Genomic DNA, 21,253 nt, shown 5'->3' with positions numbered 1-21,253 from the left:
TTCACGTGTCAAAGCTGAGCGCAAATAATAATAAAATATGTCAACGACATTATTGAAAATGTTGGTGTTCAAGCGTGACATCTAGACAGCATGAAACGAAACGCATATGCGCATTTTTTTATATTATCTGTGCATTTTTCAACCACTCACAAATTTCGCGCCTTTTTTTAAAAAAATCAATTATTTTCATCTAATTATTATTGTAGGACTAAAAATTACAGTTAATTACAAATTACTTACTAAAAATTACACAAACTGACTTATTATTTGTGACGAGCGTGGATATTCGGAAATTCTCTTGTGAAAATCGTTAAAAGGTATTTCTGTCTTTATCATTTTGTGCAAATCATAAAAATGTCATAGAAAATTATACTAAAGTGCGAATAACGTTTCAAATATCAAATAATATATGTTATTAGTATGTAAAAATAAAATTAAAATTAAAATTAAAATTTTAAAATAATTTTAAACTATTATCTATTTAAATTTTAAATGAAATAATTAATGTTCTGGAAAGATTCTTTGGTACGTAAATTAGAAGTTTTTATATAAAACACATTCGAAATCCATCGTCGACAATTTCAAATCTTCAAGGCAACAACGAGTTCGACTTTAGAACATCCAATTTATATTTAATCAGTCAGTTTTAGTATCATTTGAAAGCGCGTATAACTGAAATAAATACTAGAACAGTTTTAAGAATCCAACAAGCATTTTTGGGACAATTTATAACATTCACCCAGTCTCGGATTTCATTTTAAATATAAAGGTAATGCAAATAAACGGAAATCATAAACACGAGTTCGGACAATAAAATTATTACTAAAACTAAAAATGAAAATATCGTATGATTTTGCTAAAAATAACAAAATTTACGGCATCCTCATGACTTCGAAAAAAGATTTGTTCGCCGATAAAAACGATAAATTATCCGAATTGAATACGACGTCATTGCTATGCAATCTAGTGTACTATGAAGCGTTGTGAAAATAAACTCGACTCGAAGCCGACATTTTTGGCTTTTAATTTTGCGTATTTATAATAGATTGAGGAAAAAGTTTCTTCGCATTATTTAAGAAAATTCACAACATTTTTTATTATAGTTTATTTACATTTAACTAAAGTATATAAGTATTCTTTTGTTCGATAAATTTTTGCCATTTTATAGGTAGGGATATGATCCCATTGGTATAGAAATTTTGGGGCTTCTGATCAAAATACCGCGACAATCGAAACAGGTGAAAATTTGAACGTGCAAGGTCACGACTATATTATATTAATACTATAGTATAATTATTTCTCTTAATTTTTATCGTTTCAGCAGCTTTATCCTCACATATAACTTTTTTCATTCGAAAGCTTCGCCAATACTTTTCTCGTTCTTGAATGGTATTAGATCTACATATCTTAAGGGAAAGCTTGTCATTCAATAATATTGAGATCAAATATTTAGTTGCTTGAACTATAGTAAATAATATCATGCCGATACTTTTAAAAGTTCTTCACGCACCGTTTATAAAAAAAGATCATTGATGGTGGTAATGGTTTTAAAAGGAAAATTTAAAAAAAAATTAAAATATTATTTAATGTTGATAATGTTTGTTTATTTATTATTGATAAACGTGTGCGCCTGTTCTGTCTGATTGAGATGAAGCTTTTTATTTATGACCCTATAGGGATTTTTTTATCATTGTACCATCAAAATACCATCAGCGTCTTGCGAGAAGTTTTAAGAAATAGATGCATGTAACAATTGTCTTAAGAAAGTGTGATTGGATTCCACCACTGATCGATTTGATGTGATGAGATAGGCATGGCATTATCACTGCCTATTAAATAAAGATGTCAGCTCTCTATCGATGCCAGGAAAAACAACGTTCACTGATCAAAATATTAGTAACTGTCTCGTAAATTTTTCAAAATGTTATTAACAATAAATAAAATGTTACGAAGTTTTTATTTCCCTCACTTAAGTTATGATTGTGTATTTTTGTGTGCTTCTCGACCTCATAACTCATTAAGTTTTTGTTGGATTAAACTTATTGTCACAATGTGAGATGATTGCTTTGCTATAAATTGCTATAAAAAAATCGAAAAAACTATTCCGTCACAATATTCGATGAAATTACATGTTATGATATAGTATAACTTAATATTCGAAGGTAACTAAAAATACATATACACATTTAAGATTAAATTTGATAAATTTTAGGCTTTTTTTCTTAGTCAATTTGGAGAAAATCAACAATGACAGATCATCAAGGGGGTATCTAATAAAATATGAGGAAGCCACTCCAATAAGCCTAATTGCCTAAAGTCAACGGAAACAATTATCTTTTTAATAAACTACTTACTTACACATTTGTAAGCCTTCGATATAAAGCAAAGAAAGCTACTTCCCGCGTCCCATCAGGTACGTGTAGTTCGCGCGTCAAATAATCTTTGATTAACTTGTATGTAAAATGACTTTTTGGCGGGAACGCGAGGAATAATGTTGTGTGATTTGTTTTATTTTGTCTATTTAGTGTTACTTCAGGTTTAAATGTGTAATAACGGTGATTTATTAACTGTTTAGTATCTGTAAAAGTGCACAAATGTGGGAAAATAAAACAAAGCCACTGAACGTAGCTTCTCGGGATCCTCCAAAAAGTCAACTGAAAAAGTCTTAGTAAATTACCACCATTTTACCGAGATTATATTTCATCCCATATCATCTCATCTCATTACATTTCATTTTCATTTCATACCATGTTTCATATTAATCAACTTCATTTCATTTCCTAATATCATTTTTCATATAAAATAAATTTTCATTAAAATTAAAAGACTTGACCTAAACGGTCTTAGTTACCAGGTCATAAAATCCCTTAAAAAATATTCTCAAAATTTCCCAAATGAAAGCATGCGTTTTTTTTAAATAAATTTTTAGTGTTAACACCCAACGTTAAGACCGTTCACACCCAATGAATATTTCTATGAACAAATTATTTAGGCTTAAATAAAGTAATAAATTTAATTTTTTTCAATATCGTATATAGCTTATTATTTAGCAGAGCCCTCTTGATTTGACTTGTGCCTCGCGTGTATAGGGACAACTTAGAAGTGTTTGTTCGGCCTCTGTTAGCTGATTTTCTCTTCGAATGATTGTGTTGAATGTATTGTGGTCAGTAATGTTGACACCGTTCACTTTTTTTTTAATTTTCGGATGACAATTGTAAATTTGCTTAGAAATAACACCGCACGGACTCTGTCGTAATGTAAATACTCATCTTTTAATGCGATTTGCGTCCGTAATTATTGTTTTAAATGCGTCAGTGGCCAATCAGGATTATATACGTTCCTCTCGTATTAGGTTATTAGGATTTTAGGTTGTTTTTGAGGCGAAAAGGACCTATGGTATATATGGTACATAACGATGCGGGATCTCAAATAAAAAAAATATGTTAAAAAAATTGTGAAAAACTGTATGCCAACATTTTGAAAATTACTAGTAAGTATTTTTTTTATTGCTTAGATGCTTGGATGAGCTCACGGTTCACCTGATGTTAAGTGGTTACGGGAGGCCATAGACATCTACAACGTAAATGCCACCACCCACCTTGAGACATGAATTCTAAGGTTCACTTTTAACTACGGCTGCCCCGCCCTTCAAGCTGAAACGCATTACTGCTTCACGGCAGAAATAGGCAGGGTAGTGGTACCTACCCGTGCGGACTCACAAGACGCTCTACCACCAGTAACAAGATTGATATTTGCTATCGTCCATTGACTCAGAAAACTTTGAATTCGTTTGACAACTGCTAATAAGGGCCTACCTTTTTGTTTCATATTTACCACTGCCGCTAATAACGTAGCGATTTAATCCAAAAATCAAACCATTTTAACGTCCGTCTGGTGTAGTGGTAAGTGACATGGTCACTACACTAGGGGGTCGCGGGTTCGAATCCCGCCAAGGGAAGATATTTGTATGATAAATATAAATGTCTTTTCCAGGGTTATGGATGTATATTAAATATATGTATGTGTATAATAAAAATCTTACATTTATTTCCGTTATCTGGTACCTGTAACACAAGTTCTTTACGAACTTATCACGGGACCAGTTAACGTGGCGTGATTGTTGGTAAAATATTTATATTTATTTATTTATATTTAATTAAACTAATAACTTGCGTTACTGTTTACATATCACATATTGAAGTAACAATTGGAAAAAAACCTAACACATTTAATTGTGGTATTTTATTTCGATTGCGTCAGAGTGCCTCTTCTAAATCCAAAAGCCAATTACATCAAGACAATAAATACCTAACTGTTGTCCAATGCTGAGTTAGTTTACAATCGACCTGGCGCAGTGTACAAGGCACAGAAGAAAAGCGGGCGGCGAAGCGAATGTGTATTACGGCTTAGTTTTTTTACTTTTAATCGAGCGCTTGTGGGAGCTATATAAATATGTAGCATTCCAGAATTATTAAACAATAAAATACTTACTTGTGTTTTTTGTGCTATAATGAGAAAATAACATTTAATGCCCATAATCTCTTTTTATTTATTGCCCTTGTAAACCTAATAGCCTAACTTTTAAACTCTTTTAAAACTAATAATTATTAAAAATTAAACAGTAAACAGTATTAATAAACTATACAAAACTGAGCTCTCTCTTTTTACTGAATGACAGTCTTCACTTCGTGCCACTGAATGACACTAAAGAAAAATCATTTTTAAAAACTAAGCAGTTTTAAATAATAAAGGTTTTTGTTTACGTGTATATAATAAATAAATAAATGGTCTGATCAAGAAATGTCAATAAAACCAAGATCATTGAAATACTCATGTTTTCTGATACATTTACATATTAGATAATATATTTAAAATTGTTCTAGACTTTGACTCTAGACTCTCCATTATAAGGGCTAATATTTAACGCGTACTTAGATGCTATTGCAAGCGTCTTAGTCACAGAGAGACCGACCGAAATAACGCGCAAAAATATTTAAATGTGATCATCGCGAAAATACGGTTTAACTGGTGTTCAATAATGCTGTTTCTAAATTTATAATCAAATCTATAGTCTTCTAAAGTATTGCTAGGTGAATAACATTTGTGGTATAAAAAAATTATAATTAATTCAAGTATATTGTAACCCGCTACCGCTTGTCGCGTGGACAGTTAATGTACGCACAGCGCGGACGCTGCGTTCCACTTTTTAGAGGGTCTACCTGCAATCCCCTATAAGGCTACACGTCCACTGTACATTTCTTGCGAAACTCGCCCGGTTTGTACTCTGTTACATTGAAATAGTCTCGTGGATGAGGCACTTAATGAAGCAGAAATTGTTTTGTAACAATTTATTATTATGATACAACGTAGTCCGAAGAGACTAAAAGACTAAAGTTTAGTGGTTACTAAACCAAAATACTGTACCATGGGTCCGATTCGCGGTCGCAATAATTATAAACGTGTTAAAGTTATTTGGGATTTGCTGTCTCAGTGTATCTTGTTCTTATCTGGTATGTGTATGTTTCCGTTACCCAGAGCAAAGAAGATAATCTTAGATTTATCTTGCTAGCTGTAGAATATTTAAATCAATAATTAATCGGAGGCAAATCACACATAGTCACTTGGCCCCAAACTAGCATTTCTTCTCATACGAGAGCCATAGTGATTGACATACTAAAACACGTTTAAACTTACAGATATTTAAGATCTGAATACAGAGCGAATATATAATTTCGCTACACGAATGTCTGCTCGATGTGGTACCCAAAACCATGACCCTCGGTCCAGAGCTAGGGGACATTAGATGCTGGGTAGCTGCATCAGCTTATGTGTTTGTGTTCCTATTTTATCCGTTTGTAAGAAACCCGAGCTAGTAAATAAGGATTTCGTAATAAATTTAAACAAAAGCAATAATAAAAAACGGATATAAATTATAATTATGTAGTTCTACTTTCAATAAAATTTAAAAATAGCAAAATACATAGTTTTCTAAAATTATCAATATTTTTTTTATTGCTTAGGTAGGTGAACGAGCTCACAGCTCACCTGATGTTAAGTAGTTACTGGAGCCCATAGACATCTGCAACGCTAATGCGCCACCCACCTTGAAACATAAGTTCTAAGGTCTCAGTATAGTTACAACGGCTGCCCCACCCTTCAAACCGAAACGTATTACTGCTTCACGGCAGAAATAGGCGGGGCGGTGGTACCTACCCGTGCGGCCTCACAAGAGGTCCTACCACCAGTACAATTCATTGTTAGATTTTAATAAAATTAGAATCTCGTTCGACAAAATTTAGGGATTACATTAACGCATTCATTGACTTTTAACGCGCTCATGAGCACTAAATTAAATAACGAAACGTTGGACGTTCTCGAATTTCAAGAGACAAAAAGCAGTATAATTTAAATAAACACAACCGAATCTCGTTGTAAAGCTCAATAAGTCCGCGCCTTATCCCGCACCCGAGCATATGGGTGCCAAGAACATACTTGGATGTTTAATTTCCGTGGCGTTGTGTTTCGTTGTGGCCGTTTTCCGAATGAACTTTGACCCGACGAGTAAAAAAAAAAAAAGCCTGGCCATTAAATAAAAGGCGTTCGCTTCTAAGCCCATAAAGTAAGTGGCCGGCTAACCGTTTATTATCACGCACATAAAACCAGCTAATAGCCGTATTACAATTACGATTTCTAAATTGTAAATATACAGGGGGCTTCGGTTCACTTATTTAAGCTTTCGGGTCCCGATGAAGATGAGTGTTTATGGTCGAGGTGAGCGCAATGTTTATGGAGGCTAGAAAATAATTTGATTAGTTTTTTTTTTTAAATGTATTGAGTAACATTTTTAAGCAATTAGTTTAATGAATTCTCTATAAAAGACTTTGGACACAAAAGAAACACAGTTTTTCTTAATACAGCTTCGACAAAATCCCAGCCTTCTTTTGTATTTGAATATTTTGCTCTAAAATTGTCAATAAGTATTTAAATTTTTGGTGGTAGAGCGTATCACAAGCTTTACCGAGTAGATCCCTACATCCTGCTAATTTTGCCGCGTTCCACTTTAGGGGTAGATAGCTGCTATTTAAAAAAATTAAGACCGCAAGCTATTTGACATGAAGACATATGATCTCAATTTAATTTTGAAATACTCTAAAAATAGAAATACTTGTTGTATCCAAACATGACGCCTTCAACGCATCCCTTATGACATCCCTCATATAGCCACATAGCTTGGTGTTTTCATCTTGTAAAATTTCTTGATAGTTTTCTAGTCGACAAGAATGGTATTATCTACAGGGTCGTGGGAACAATAGCTCAATCTCAGTAATGCGTGCGCGCACCTGTCAGATCATCATATTAGAGGCCCGTACCAAGTGTTCTCGATCGCATTCTAGATTTAAATTAATATATTTTTTTTGTTTAGTTCATTATTGCTACTGATCATCATGATGGGTTCAAGGACGAAACAACAGTGTTATTATAGTATTCGGTTAAAGTTAGTATATTTAATATCAAGAGATAGAAATTATTACTATATCGCGAGTTTTGCAGCATTTGCTGGAAGGAAACAGCAACTAAAATAATGTAACTTTTTTATATTTAAGTATATTAGTTTCTACGGTAAAACATCTAGTGTGATTGCAACAAAAAAACAATTTCTCATCAAAAGTTCGAACTGCGTGTAGCTATTTTCTGTTACTTTATTATTATTATTTTGCACTGGGTGCGGTAATGACGTCACCATCATCCTCGTATGAAGTTTGTACCGAAACGCACAGATCACAATAAAAAAGCTATAGTATTATAAAACGTATAGACAAGGCAAGTCATATGTATAGGCAAGTTGGGAGAAACACTTATCTCATAATACACCCTTAGACTCATAATACATACATCTCTTCTTTAATTAAGCAAATTTACATAATTCGCACTTTCTTTGTTAGACGATGATATTTTGATCGAGTTAAACGGTGTTTTTAGGAACCTCAAGCACCGTTCACCGTTCTCGCCGAACCCGTCGTTCGCGACGAAAGGCTCGACGAGTTAATTAACCCGTAGACACATCCCACTGAGTTTCCCGCCGGATCTTCTCAGTGGGTTGCGTTTCCGATCCAATGTTAGATTCTACAATGCACTGCTCTTGGTAGGGCCAGTGTTAGCAACACCTCCAGTTTGAGCCCCGAGAGTTTACCTACACTTTAGGGTGAAGCTGAAATAGCCTCTCAAGGCTATTAGCAAAAGTTGGGGCGAAAAAAACAAAGTTCGAGTTATATTCACGATCGAATTCCCAGAGTAGGTCACTCTGTCAGTCTATCATAGCACCGCTACACTCAACACTTTACTTATCATACGATAAGCTAAAACAATGGTAGTCATCGTACTGATCGTGATGAGAATTGAATGCTTGTTTTAAATATATTATATCTTTTTTTGTTTGTAACACCTTAAATTCTTATTAGTTTATACTTTGTTGCTTGAAAATGTTTTTAAATGTTAAACAGATTTTGCAAAACTTTATGGAATAACTTGATAGAGTTCTATGATTTAGTTGTTAGTAGCCCCATTAATTCCTAATTAACAGAATTTGATGATCTGTCGAAATCAGTGCCTTTGTTAACACTCTTTAGTATCTGGAGTCTGGACATATGTGTTCATGTACCATGTTTGTAAAGAAATTTCCAGAAACCACAACACAGGAAAAAATACGAGTACGAAGCCGGCGAATGTAGATTTTTTGATCAAGGCATCTAAAATTTACCCAAATGTAATCTGTTGGGTTTCTTTAGTAAAAGAAGTACTTTTTTTTATCCTCTACCTGTGCTGATTGAGAGGCTATATCAGCGTTACCCTAGCGTGTAGGTGAGCTCACCGGGCTCAAACCGGAGGTGTTGCTAACACTGGCCCTAGCAAGAGCAGTGTTTCGCAGAATCTACCACCGGATCGGAAACCCGATTCACGTAGAAGACCCGGTGAGAAACTCAGTGAGCTGTGTCTATGGGTTAATTTACTCGCCGAGACCTTCGTTGCAAGCGACAGGCTCAGTGAGGACGGTGATCGGGTAAAAGTACAATTAAACCCACTTTTACATTTTAATATCACTTTTTTATTGTCATTTTTACGGTCCGTTGTTGAATCATTCATGACCACGAAAACTGTGAAGTATTTCAAACATACAAAATAATATTATATCAATAACAATATATATAACACGAGATTAAATCGTAAAAGTAATTTAAAATATTTCTACGACTCGGAAAAATCGAAGAAAATACTAGAAGAACCACAAGTAGTCCAATTAATTTCATTTTTTATGTACGAAACGCGAAATGATGATGTCAGAAGACTCTTAATATACATATTTCTGCAGAAGATGTAGACATAGACAATTATTTAGAACAATATATGTTGGTAATATGAAAGTTTTTGTCACTTAAATATAATTATTGTTGGTTTTTGTCAAAACATTTCGTCACGCATGCAGCTTTCGTTCCTTTTGCTAATTAAATCACCAATAAATAGTTAGATTAAATAAATTCGAGTGCCCTTATTCAGTTTTTAAACGCGATATATGTAAAATGATGTATGTATATGCATAAATATGCTATTTTAAATAACGAATTTAGTACTGTCAATTTATTTTTAAAATTTCTAACCAAATTTTCTTTTCACGAACATTAGCAGTGCATAAAAAATCTAAATCAAGTCTTAAAGCATTTCAACATAAGAGTCACTTTCAATTAAAATTTAGGTGAAGCGTGGGCGAATCCGTCACGTATTTTACTGCAGTGCACGTAATTAACATACTATTTTGTTAAGTTTTATAACCTATCAAAATGTTACAGGTCTCAAGATGAATTAATCAAAATAAGACAAACTGTGATAAGATATTTTGTGGACCTCTAATGTGTTTCATAGGTAGCGCCGGTATCATCTCACATTGCGTACTCTATAAGTAAAAAATCCCATAGACACAGCGCACTGAGTTTCTCGCCGGATTGGTCGCGATTCCGATTCGGTGACAAACTCTGCGAAGCACTGCTCTCGCTAGAGCTAGGATAAGCAAATTCACTCCGCCTAAGCCCATAATATGGGATAGCTCCTTAATCAACCAGCGAATAAGTAAGAAAAAAAAAAGTAAAAAGTTAGTAATCTTTATTTACTTTTTGTTATGAACCGAAAAAATATACGTCAACAGGCGATCTCAGGCGTGATTTTATGCATACCAATAATATAGTAACATAAGACTGGTCGTAGGACGTCTTGTGTGTCCACACGGGTAGGCACCACCACCCTGCATATTTCTGCCGTGAAGCAGTAATGCGTTTCGGTTTGAAGGGTCGTGCAGCTAGTGTACAGTTAAAGTGAGACCATACAACTCATGTCTCAAGGGTGGGTGGCACCATTTACATTGTAACTGTCTATGGGCTCCGATAACCGCTTATGATCAGGTGGGCCGTGAGCTCGACCACACAACCAATCAATAAAAAATAAAAAAGGAAGCTTTACACACGGAAGCTTCTTACAGAAGTATTCATCTGGTGTTCAATAGTTAACGCAAAGTGAATGACCTGAATGACCTCATGTCATATTGAGATGACATGAGGTCGAAGTGGATGAGGTCGAAACGCACGATTGTTTCTCAGAATAACTAAACCAAATAGTGGGGACGAGCCCGCGGGCACACAATACCACTGCTCAGCACATACATACCTCTTGTAACAAACGTCAGTAATCAACTTCGAGTGACGGATCACATGTCATTTGATTTTAATTGTATGATTAATTGAATCAAAATTTGCCATTGAATTTTCGATTCTAAGTCCGGAACTCTAAAACACGTTTTACTGTACAACCATCGAGCCATTGTAATTAATTAAATTATTAATTGTATTCATAACACGAAACTCTTCGAGTGTTCATTTTTATTCAGTTCATTTCACTTTCTTTTTTGTTGCTGAAGAAAAGATCGTATAGGTAGATAGATAACATTGTCAATTTGATATATTTAACAATGACAGCAATTTTATATGCTTCGACGGATACAACTGGAAATTGTTATTTTTAAATATAACAATTATTGCCGTTCGATTTTAAAAAAAATTCAAAGTGAGCTTTTTTTTTTCTACCGATGCTGATAGCCTTGAGAGGCTATTTCAGCTTCGCCCTAACGTGTAGGTTAGCTCACGGGGCTATAACCGGGAGTGTTGCTTACACTGGCAAGAGCGGTGCTTCGCAGAATTTACCACCGGATCAGAAACGCGACCGCTATACAGCTTGTAAATCAAACCGTTGTGCCAGACTTTGTCGAGCGCCTTTGCGATATCGAAGAAGAAAGCTCCGGTCGGGATTTGTTTACGCCTACATAGGCGGCACTGAAAATTTCGGGAATTAACGAAGTGACACAACATTACTATTTAAAAATGTATTTATTGCTTTTCGAAGTATTCTCCGCGAAATTTGACACATTTTTCCATACGATGGAACCAATCATTGAAGCAACCATTCCATTCGGAAGTTGGGGTCTCCAAAATGGCCGTTTTGTAGGCGTCCACAGCTTCTTCAGGTGATGAAAATCTCTGTCCACGCAATTTATTCTTTATTTTAGGGAAAGTATAGAAATCATTAGGGCTTAGGTCGGGGCTGTACGGCGGATGGTCTAATAATTCTATGTTTTCTTGCTCTAAAAACTCTTTTGTTCTGTGCGCGGTGTGAGAACTCGCATTGTCGTGATGGAGGATGATGCGGCGGTTGCAGTTCTCTTTACGGAGTTCAGAAACGACCTGTGGCAAACAAATGCTAGCATACCATTCTGCATTAACCGTTCTTTGTCCCTCAAGAGGAACAGTCGTAACATGGCCGGTTTTGGAGACAAACGTGGCCACCATTTTTTTTGCAACACTCCGTGAACGAGCACTTTTTGTTGGCTTTAACTCATTTTCGAACACCCAAACTCGTGACTGGTTTTTTGTTTCGGGTTCGTACGGGTATATCCAGGATTCGTCACCTGATACAATGTTGTATACAGCATTTGAGGATCTTGCGTGGAATCTTTCGAGAGTTCTGACGCACCAAGTAACGCGAGCCGCTTTTTGCTCTTCACAGAGCGAATGCGGTATCCATCGGGAAACAACTTTTTTACACCTAATTGTTCATGCAAGATTATTTGTATTTGACTCATGCCAATGTCTAAAGTTGCCTAAATTTCGCGGTATGTCACATGTCGATCTTCCTCAATCAGCTTACGCACAGCATCAACGTTTTCTTGGGTGACTGCAGTTTTTGGACGACCTTGACGGGGATCATCACTGAGCATAACACGTCCACATTGAAACTCAGCAAACCAGCGATAAATTGTGGTTTTGGATGGGGCTTCATCACCAAAGGCAGAAATCATCCGGTCAACACACTGTTTTTGTGTTAAACCACTTCGAAAGTCATAATAAATCATCGCTCTTGAATTTTCTCGAGTCAATTCCATTTTCTCAACGACTAAACAAGTTTGACAAAACCTCGTGACAAGACCGATAATATTTTTTTAAATAAATAAATGGTATTCGATTTTTAAAACCAAGGAGTTTTCAATTAAAAAGATTTTAATATGACAGGAACAGTGGAAATATTTCATTCCCGTTACTTTTAGTGCAGCCCTCGTATTTAGCCCTATTAAGATATGCTCCGTGAGGCGGTGCACTTGTTGTATGCACGAGTGCTTGGCGCGGAACCCAAACTGCTCGTCTATTAATATTTTGTTCGCGGTAATGAAGTCCCAGAGGCGTTTCTGAAAGAGCCGTTCGTAAAGTTTGCCAAACGCTGGGAGAAGACTAATCGGACGGTAGCTAGCGGTTTCGTTTTGTGGTTTGCCCGGCTTGTGTATACCGATAACGTCCGCTTCTTTCCACACCGCGGGAAAGATACAGTTCGTCATAGCGGCATTTAAAATGGTAGCCAACATTGCTATCAGTTGGTCTGGTAAGAGTTTTAAGGCGCGATTGCGGATGCCGTCGGAGCCGGGTCCCCTTTTAGGTTGGAGGTTGTGGATCGCTTCTTTCACTTCGTCAGTGGTAATGGGGGGTAACGTGTCCGAGGGCGGCAGGGAAGCTCTGCGCTCGACCTCCCTGTCGACTAACTCGGTGTGTTCGGGGTCCGCGTATTGAGTGCTGGTGGTGCACTGATCTTGCAGTGCATCGGCCAGCAGCTCTACCTTGTCATCGTCATAAAGTGAGCTTAATTTTATGGAACTTATTTATACGTGTCGTAACGTGAATACCCACCCTTAATGCGAAATGAAGAGGACATTGCAATTCTATTGTAGTCTAATTGCCTCATTCTTCAAATTACAACACATGTCCTATTTATCTAAATTATTAGCAAGCGATAATTATTCCCAAATCCATTAATTAAATAACTATATTTAATAAAAATACGTATAATAAATTAAAATTTTTGCTTCGTAATCCTGCTGCTGCGATTTCAAATTTACGGATTTCCGAAAATATCAATAAAAACAATCTCATCACATATACACATATAAATGTTAATTTATGTAGCCATGATTGTTTGTTGTTTGGTTTCACGACGAATTAATTAAAATCGATTGCTATAAATATTAAGTTATAGTAATATATAATATTATTTTAAACTAGCTTCGTTCGCTCGACTTTATTTGCATTTTTAAAAAATGTTATCGTTATATAAACAAAATTATATTTTTCAATTTTTGAAATAAAATTAAAAATTAACGCTCAATAATACATTGCGCAGAATGTTGATATTCACTGATATTTCCGTTTAATCTTTTATTCAATCGTACAGATCCAAAACGAGATGTTCTTCAAGCCGGGTCTAGATAGAGTTGGACATGGTATATGCCCCTATAATACGAGCGATGGTAGTCATCTCTGGTTTTCTTTTTTACTTCTCATCAGGCTGAAATCACTGCTTCGGCGCGCACTGTGCGGTACCGTGGGCTTCGTGGAGTCGGAGTAGTGGGGCTCGATGGGGTTTAGTCGGTAGTTTGTTTTGCGGGATTTTGTTTTGCCTCGCGCGCCTTTCTCAAAGCGTAGTCTCCCGGCAGGAACTAATTCCTGCCGGGAGACTAGACCGGGGTCCTCCCGTTCTTCTAAAAGAACGGGAGGACCCCGGTCTTCTTCTTCTCCCTGTTCTTCTCTGGAGGCGCCGGAGTCCGCCAAAACCCGGTCTCTTACCCCCTCGACCGGGTATCCGTAAATGGATTGACCAGTGTTATAAAAAAAGGCTGAAATCACTGGACCTCCGAGACTAATCCGCGTCTGAATCTGGTTAGACGAAACTCGGTCGACTCGGTTTCTCGCAGTGCAAATTTCTTTTTTTTTTTAGAAAGAGAGGATTACTTGTGGCCCGAGGTTCTCCCCAGTTTTACCAGGTTGGCGAGCAAAGGCTCCAAAGGAGGCCAACCAACTCAAGAGCAGCTGCTTCGCGAATAAATCTACTACCGGGTCGGAATCGCGACTCGCTAAGAAGATCCAGGGAGAAACTCACGAGGCTGATATATAGGAGCGCATCTCTTCACATCACAACGTTCATCGTCATCTAGACCGAACCCTGGCTTCGTTGATATTTGACAAAAAAAAAAAAAGTTATCAATCATGGCGTGTGAATAGTATGTAGCTGCCACTATGAGACAAACTCATTGCAGCTTAGGAGAAAGCTCATCTGGAGTATATACTGTACAAGTACCTAGTGGAGTATTTATATAATAATAATAATATGTCGCTCAAGAAACACAAAACATACATACATTCTTCTTCTTCTTCTCAGTCGTGTCACTCTTGACAGAGTGGTCGTGATCGTCATGTAGTGTTGGAAGGGGCAGACTTGATGCGTCTCACGATGTCGCGCCATCTCTCCTACATACATACGTCTCACATACATGCATACTATTAAATTATGGTTTCTTATAAAATCTTTTTTTATTTCCTTTTCATTTTCTGTATTTTTTTTCATTGTTTTCTTCTTTCTTCTTGGATAAAATTATCGTTTAAAAATATTATCGTTTTTAAAGTACTCTGAGTTTCTTAACTTATGTGTTCAGTGTGTTTGAGGAATATTATGTTGCACTATCATTACAACTGTATACATCTATAAATATAAAAATAAATTGCTGTTCGTTAGTCTCGTTAAAACTCGAGAACGGCTGGACCGATTTGGCTAATTTTGGTTTTGAATTATTTTTGGAAGTCCAGAGAAGGTTTAAAAGGTAGATAAATATGAAAATGCTCGGAATTAAATAAAAATAACAATTTTGTTTTTCCTTTGATGTTTCGCCCATCTGACGGATTTCTTTTGTATGTTTTAAATTTATTTTATACAAAAGCTTAGGTTTTTTATTTATCGACTGAGGCACTACGAAGTCTGCCGGGGCAGCTAGTTTGATAATAATTTTCTATAGAACTTTTACTTGTGAATGTTCAAATAATTTACATAAATACTTACATTTGTTCTCAAATCTGCAATGTACAGACATATTTCCGTTTGATTCAAATTGGCTATATAGAGAAATCGTGTTTCATATTATATGTTTATGAATTCATCCAAAATTGCTTTGTTATTTTCTCTTTTGTAATTTAATAAGAATTTATGTTCAGCACAGACGCTAATCGACGCTTATATTTCATATTTACATGAAAATTTTCGGGTTAACGAAACTTTTATAAATTCACATCTAGAAATAACACGCAAAATGTCAACTTTTTGAACATTATTAATATTTAATACGAACAAAATGATAATTTCAAAAAAATAAAAAAAAAACGTGGATGAAATTTTCTACTCTCTCGACTAGTTTTTTTTAAGCTCAGTGATTAAAGATTTGACTATTCTCGAATTTTTTCTCGTTAATGACAATATGAAAAATTAAAATAAAATATCAATTTAGTCCACACCATTTTAACTGTTCTCACTGATTAAATTCTTCAACTGATTCGCGTTCTATTTTCAATATTCTTTTTATTATAATAAATATACAACTTGATATATAATAAATATACAAATATATAATAAATATACAAATAATATAATAAATATACAAATTGAATAATAAATATACAACTCCTGAAGTATCTTGAAGATCGCCAGCTGATCAGTGACCGACAGTACGGTTTCCGTCACGGTCACAGGTGGGCTGAAGCCTTGGAGAGCAAGGGCGAGGCTCTTGCTGTGAGCCTTGATATCGCGAAGGCCTTCGACAGGGTCTGGCATAGGGCACTTCTGTCGAAGCTATCATCTTACGGGGTCCCCGAGGGTCTCTGCAAGTGGATCCCTAGCTTTTTGGATGGGCGGAGCATCACGGTCGTTGTAGACGGTGACTGTCCTAATACCATGAACATTAACGCTGGCATTCCACAAGGTTCGGTTCTTCCCCACGCTTTTCATCCTGTATATCAATGACATTCTGTCTATTGATGGCATTCATTGCTATGCGGATGACAGCACGGGGAATGCGCGATATATCGGCCATCAGAGTCTCTCTCAGAGCGTGGTGCAAGAGAGACGATCAAAACTTGTGTCTGAAGTGGAGAACTCTATGGGGCGAGTCTCCGAATGGGGTGAATTGAACTTGGTTTAATTCAACCCGATAAAGACACAAGTTTGCGCGTTCACTGCGAAGAAGGACCCATTTGTCATGGCGCGCAATGCTAAGAAGTACCCCTGCAACCTTCCGAGAGTATCGGGATACTTGGGGTCGACATTTCGAGCGATGTCCAATTTCGGAGTCATTTGGAAGGCAAAGCCAAGTTGGCGTCCAAAATGCTGGGAGTCTTCAACAGAGCGAAGTGGTACTTCACATCTGGACAAAGACTTGCTTTATAAAGCACAAGTCCAGCCTCGCGTGGAGTACTGCTCCCATCTCTGGGCCGGGGCTCCCAAATACCAGCTTCTTCCATTTGACTCCATACAGAAGAGGATCGTTCGGATTGTCGATAATTCCATTCTCACGGATTGTTTGGAACCTCTGGGTCTGCGGAGGGACTTTTAACTTTTGTACCGTATGTTCCATGGGGAGTGCTCTGAGGAATTGTTCGAGGTGATACCGTCGGAGGACACGGAGTCACTGCGGTCATCCACAGTGCGATTCCAGAGGTCTTTCTTGCCACGTACCATCCGGCCATGGAATGAGCTCCCCTCCACGGTGTTTCCCGAGCGCTATGACATGTCCTTCTTCAAACGAGGCTTGTGGAGAGTATTAAGCGATAGGCAGCGACTTGGCTCTGCCCCTGGCATTTCTGAAGTGCAAGGACGACGGTAACCACTCACCATCAGGTGGGCCGTATGCTCGTCTGCCTACAAGGGCAATAAAAAATAAATAAAAAATAGATCTGTGATTCAGAGGCTGACTTTTGGAATCATGCGGTTTAAATACTATTTTTTTATTTACTGAAGAAGCGTTTAGGCCTAAAATCTGGACGGTGTTGCTTTTTTATCTCACATAGTAGCACCGTCCACTGCGAAATCTCGCATCGAAGTTGCATTGTAACAATGATTGGTCTTCGACTCCGTAATGTTCACAACTCACGTCCTAAAACAACCCGGCCGATACAATACAAAGACTTGAAACTATTCCAAAAATCTATTGTTACATAGTGGTTTTATTTCCATACTTAATCCCTAGTAGCGTTGAGGAGCTATACCAGCTACGCACGGTTCGGTGGGTGATCATCTCACGGGCCTCAACTTCGGAGGACTTGCTAACGCCAGCTCTAGCGAGAGCATTTCTTCGCTGAATCCTACTGGTGGTAGGATCTCTTATGAGTCCGCATGTGTAGGCACCACCGCCCAGCCTATTTTTGCCGTGAAGCAGTAATGCGTTTCAGTTTGAAGGGCAGGGCAGCGGTTGTAACTTTACTGAGACCTTAGAACTCATATCTCAAGGTGGGAGGCGCATTTACGTTGTAGATGTCTATTGGCTCCGGTAACCACTTAACACCAGATGGGCCGTGAGCTCGTCCACCCATCTAAGCAATAAAAAAAATAAAAAAATCGATAAAACGAAAAAAACGACACCAAAAAAGAAGAAAAAAAAACTACAGTATTTAGCTTGCGAGAGAATGAGATGGAAGATAGAAGACATAAACTTCAAAACGTCTTTTTTTTATTGCTCGTTTTTTTACGCTGTAGATGTCTATGGGCTCCGGTAACCACTTAACACCAGGTGATGGTGAGTGGTTACCGTCGCCCATGGACTTCAGCAATGCCAGGGGCAGAGCCGAGCCGCTGCCTACCATTTAAGCAATTAAAAAAAATCTACAATGGCAATTGCGTGGCTTCATAGGCGACTCGCGAAAACGCTGCGTCATGATAATCGCCTTATCGTTGCTGCCGCTGATTACTCCCCGAATCCTGATCACGCAGGAGCAAGTCACCGTCGTCGCCCTAGACACGTCCTTACGGATCCATCAGATCCAATAACTGTTGCATTAGATACCTTCAGCTCTAAGACTAGGAGCAGGCTGAGGAACCCCGGTAACCGTACTCGTCGAACTCGACAAAGAGGTCGACGTGCAACCTAACCCATGCATCAACCCGCTGAGTTTCTCGCCGGATCTTCTCAGTGGGTCGCGATTTCGATCCGGTCGTAGATTCATTCGCGAAGCAATTTCTTTTGAGTTGTTAGGTCTCCTTCGGAGGCGCTCGGGCCGTTGTTAGCAAATCCCATCCCTCCTGGCTGAGCCTTTGCTCGCCCACCTGTCCTGGTGAAGCTGGAAAGGCCTCCGGGCCACCAGTAACCTTACAATAAAAATAAAAAAAAATCGCGAAAACGTCACAATTGTACGAGTCAAACATTAGAAATCAAGTCGTCGTAAACTTAAGTGGCGTTGTGAAATATGAAATAGATTTAGTTTTTTTTTTTTTTCGAAAACAAACTTCATCGCGTGGGCGTAAAGGGACGCCGCCTCAGCTTGTTGTTTGTCAAACAAGTGCACCGGACCGGTCCGACCGGGGCGATCTGAATGTGACAAATCCCGTAACATTAAAGTGAAAATTATTGGAATGGCTTATACGATATACGAATTTTTTTTTGAATTTTCAAATGTTTTCTCTTTTTCTATGTTGGAATTCGTGTTAGCGGTATTCTAGTCAGCTGTTCTAATTTAACTTATAGCATTAATGAATTTTCTTTTTGATTCGATTTGTGTCGTGTAATTGAATAAAAATAATAATAATAAAATCATTTATACGGTCGTCTGGTGTAGTGGTAAGTGACGTGGTCACTACACAAGAGGGTCGCGGGTTCGAATCCCGCCAAGGGAAGATATTTGTATGATAAATATAAATGTCTTTTCCAGGGTTATGGATATGTATATTAAATATATGTACGTGTATAATAAAAATCTTACATTTATTTCCGTTATCTGGTACCTGTAACACAATTTCTTTACGAACTTAGCACGGGACCAGTTAACGTGGCGTGATTGTTATTAAATATTTACTCATTTATAAAAAAAAAAATTAAAAAAATGAATGGCCTTTCACACAGATTTAGATTATTCTTCTTCTCAATCGTATACTCTTAGCGGAGTGGTCGTGGTTATGTATGTCTTATTTAGACATTTCCATAACTCACAGGGGAAAATAGTAGCAGTGGTTTCCCGTTGCCTTCTGCTCTAGCACTTTTAGAGATTATTTGGACCTAAAAGCTGCTGTAGCCTCTACTCTAGGTAGGTGTGTACCGCTACTCTCTCGGTCACCAGAGCCTCATTGGTTATCTAGCAGGAAGCACCATAGAAGCCGATTGTCTTTCGCCGCCATCCAGCGCGTGCATTTGAGGTTGGCATTTGGGACGATAGAGATATTGAATACCTTCCCCTTACCTCCCTTAGCTTAGATTATTACAGGTACATAAATAAAGGAAAAGAAACAATGAAAAGGCCAAAGGGGGTGGCTCAGCTAATGCTGTTCAAAGTGGATACATCAAACAGCGCTGATTTTAGTCACTCCCATTCCCTTTGGTTTATTTAGTCAACCCTATTCCCTTTGGTTTATTGCCCACAATCCCGTTTTAAGGTACGTGTGCACAGACTTAAAACGTGGTATAATCTACATTAAAAAAAAAAACAAATGAAAAGATGAACCCGAATACAAAACATACATAGTAACAACAACCTGTGGGCAGCTTATCAGTTTTATATAAAGTTTCGACATAGATATTTCGTTTATACGTCTTCTTTTATTGTATTTTAATTGGAGTAGAAACAATTTATTGTAACATACAGAAAAAAAGAAGATAAGTAGTTTCTCTTAAAGGCATTTTTGAAAGTACATAATACTAACACGAAGCACATCAATCTCTTTTTAAAACCCGTTGTTTATTATTCGAAATTCAAATTACTTCACAACAAACACTAAGTACGTATTCAAATTACGAATTAATAAACTAATAAAGAGTAAAACGATGTACGCCGGAAGCGAGACGAACGAATACAATCTCTAAACGACCGGAAGTCGGTAATATTATATTGATTGCAAACGCATCGGTTCGTTGGAAACATGATTGTGAACTAGAAAATAGGCAACTGTCTTGTTTTCAATGACTTTCCGCTGATCGGTTTATATAAGCATTATACCGTTAATATTTTTTTGTGATTCGCTTACGGCCATTGGTTAGAGATCTTTTAGCTCTAATAATCCTCCGTTTTTACACTTGTACTTTTACTTTTGTACGGGAATTTGCCAACATTTTCAAAGAACTCGAGTAGCAAGTTCAGCTTTTTAATTCCGTTTATTAATGGAAATTATTATTATTATATTAATAGAAACCCAAAGGGAGAGTAAATTAAAATAAAATTCGCATCCAAGTTTATTTCGTTTGCCTTAAAATGTCAAGATACTCGCTATTTCTAGAAGCATATGCCTTAGTACTTTACGAATTATATAAGTAAATCTCCCCCTATTTTGAAATCAAAACAAAACTGAGCTCTCTTTTGAATGGTTCTGTATGTTTTTTTTTTGTTTTACCCTCATTATATTGTTCTTCTTCACCTTCTTGACCTTATCCCACTGTGTGGGGTCGGCGCAGCGTACCCTCTATTTTTCATTTAGGCTGATGACGTCATCTCTCCACTGACACACTTCTCTCGCATATCCTCAATCACAAAGTCCATCCAAGTATTTTAAGGTCTTCCCCTTATTCCAATTACTTTTTTTATATAAAGATCTGTCTGTTAAGTTATTAACCAGCAGCAATGCCCTATATACACGACGTCAATAAACAGAACAA

At 37.1% G+C, this 21,253-nt stretch overlaps 1 protein-coding gene and 1 long non-coding RNA gene across 2 annotated transcripts in view; one reads left to right on the top strand and one right to left on the bottom strand.

Annotated features, from left to right (window-relative positions):
* The window catches only part of LOC101737761 (transcription factor Sox-5), a 419,303-nt gene that overhangs the window by 8,187 nt on the left and 389,863 nt on the right, over nucleotides 1-21,253 (top strand). The window lies entirely within an intron of this gene.
* On the bottom strand, nucleotides 462-4,648 carry LOC134200135 (uncharacterized). The gene is made up of 2 exons (XR_009974913.1): nucleotides 4,492-4,648; nucleotides 462-672 (listed from the first exon to the last, which is right to left on the bottom strand). It is a non-coding gene; the product is annotated as an uncharacterized LOC134200135 (long non-coding RNA).

Source organism: Bombyx mori, chromosome 14 (assembly GCF_030269925.1).
Source record: "Bombyx mori chromosome 14, ASM3026992v2".
Taxonomy (NCBI): Eukaryota; Metazoa; Arthropoda; class Insecta; order Lepidoptera; family Bombycidae; genus Bombyx; species Bombyx mori.
The sequence above is the reverse complement of the archived record's forward strand: the minus strand, read 5'-3'. Positions and strand labels throughout refer to the sequence as shown.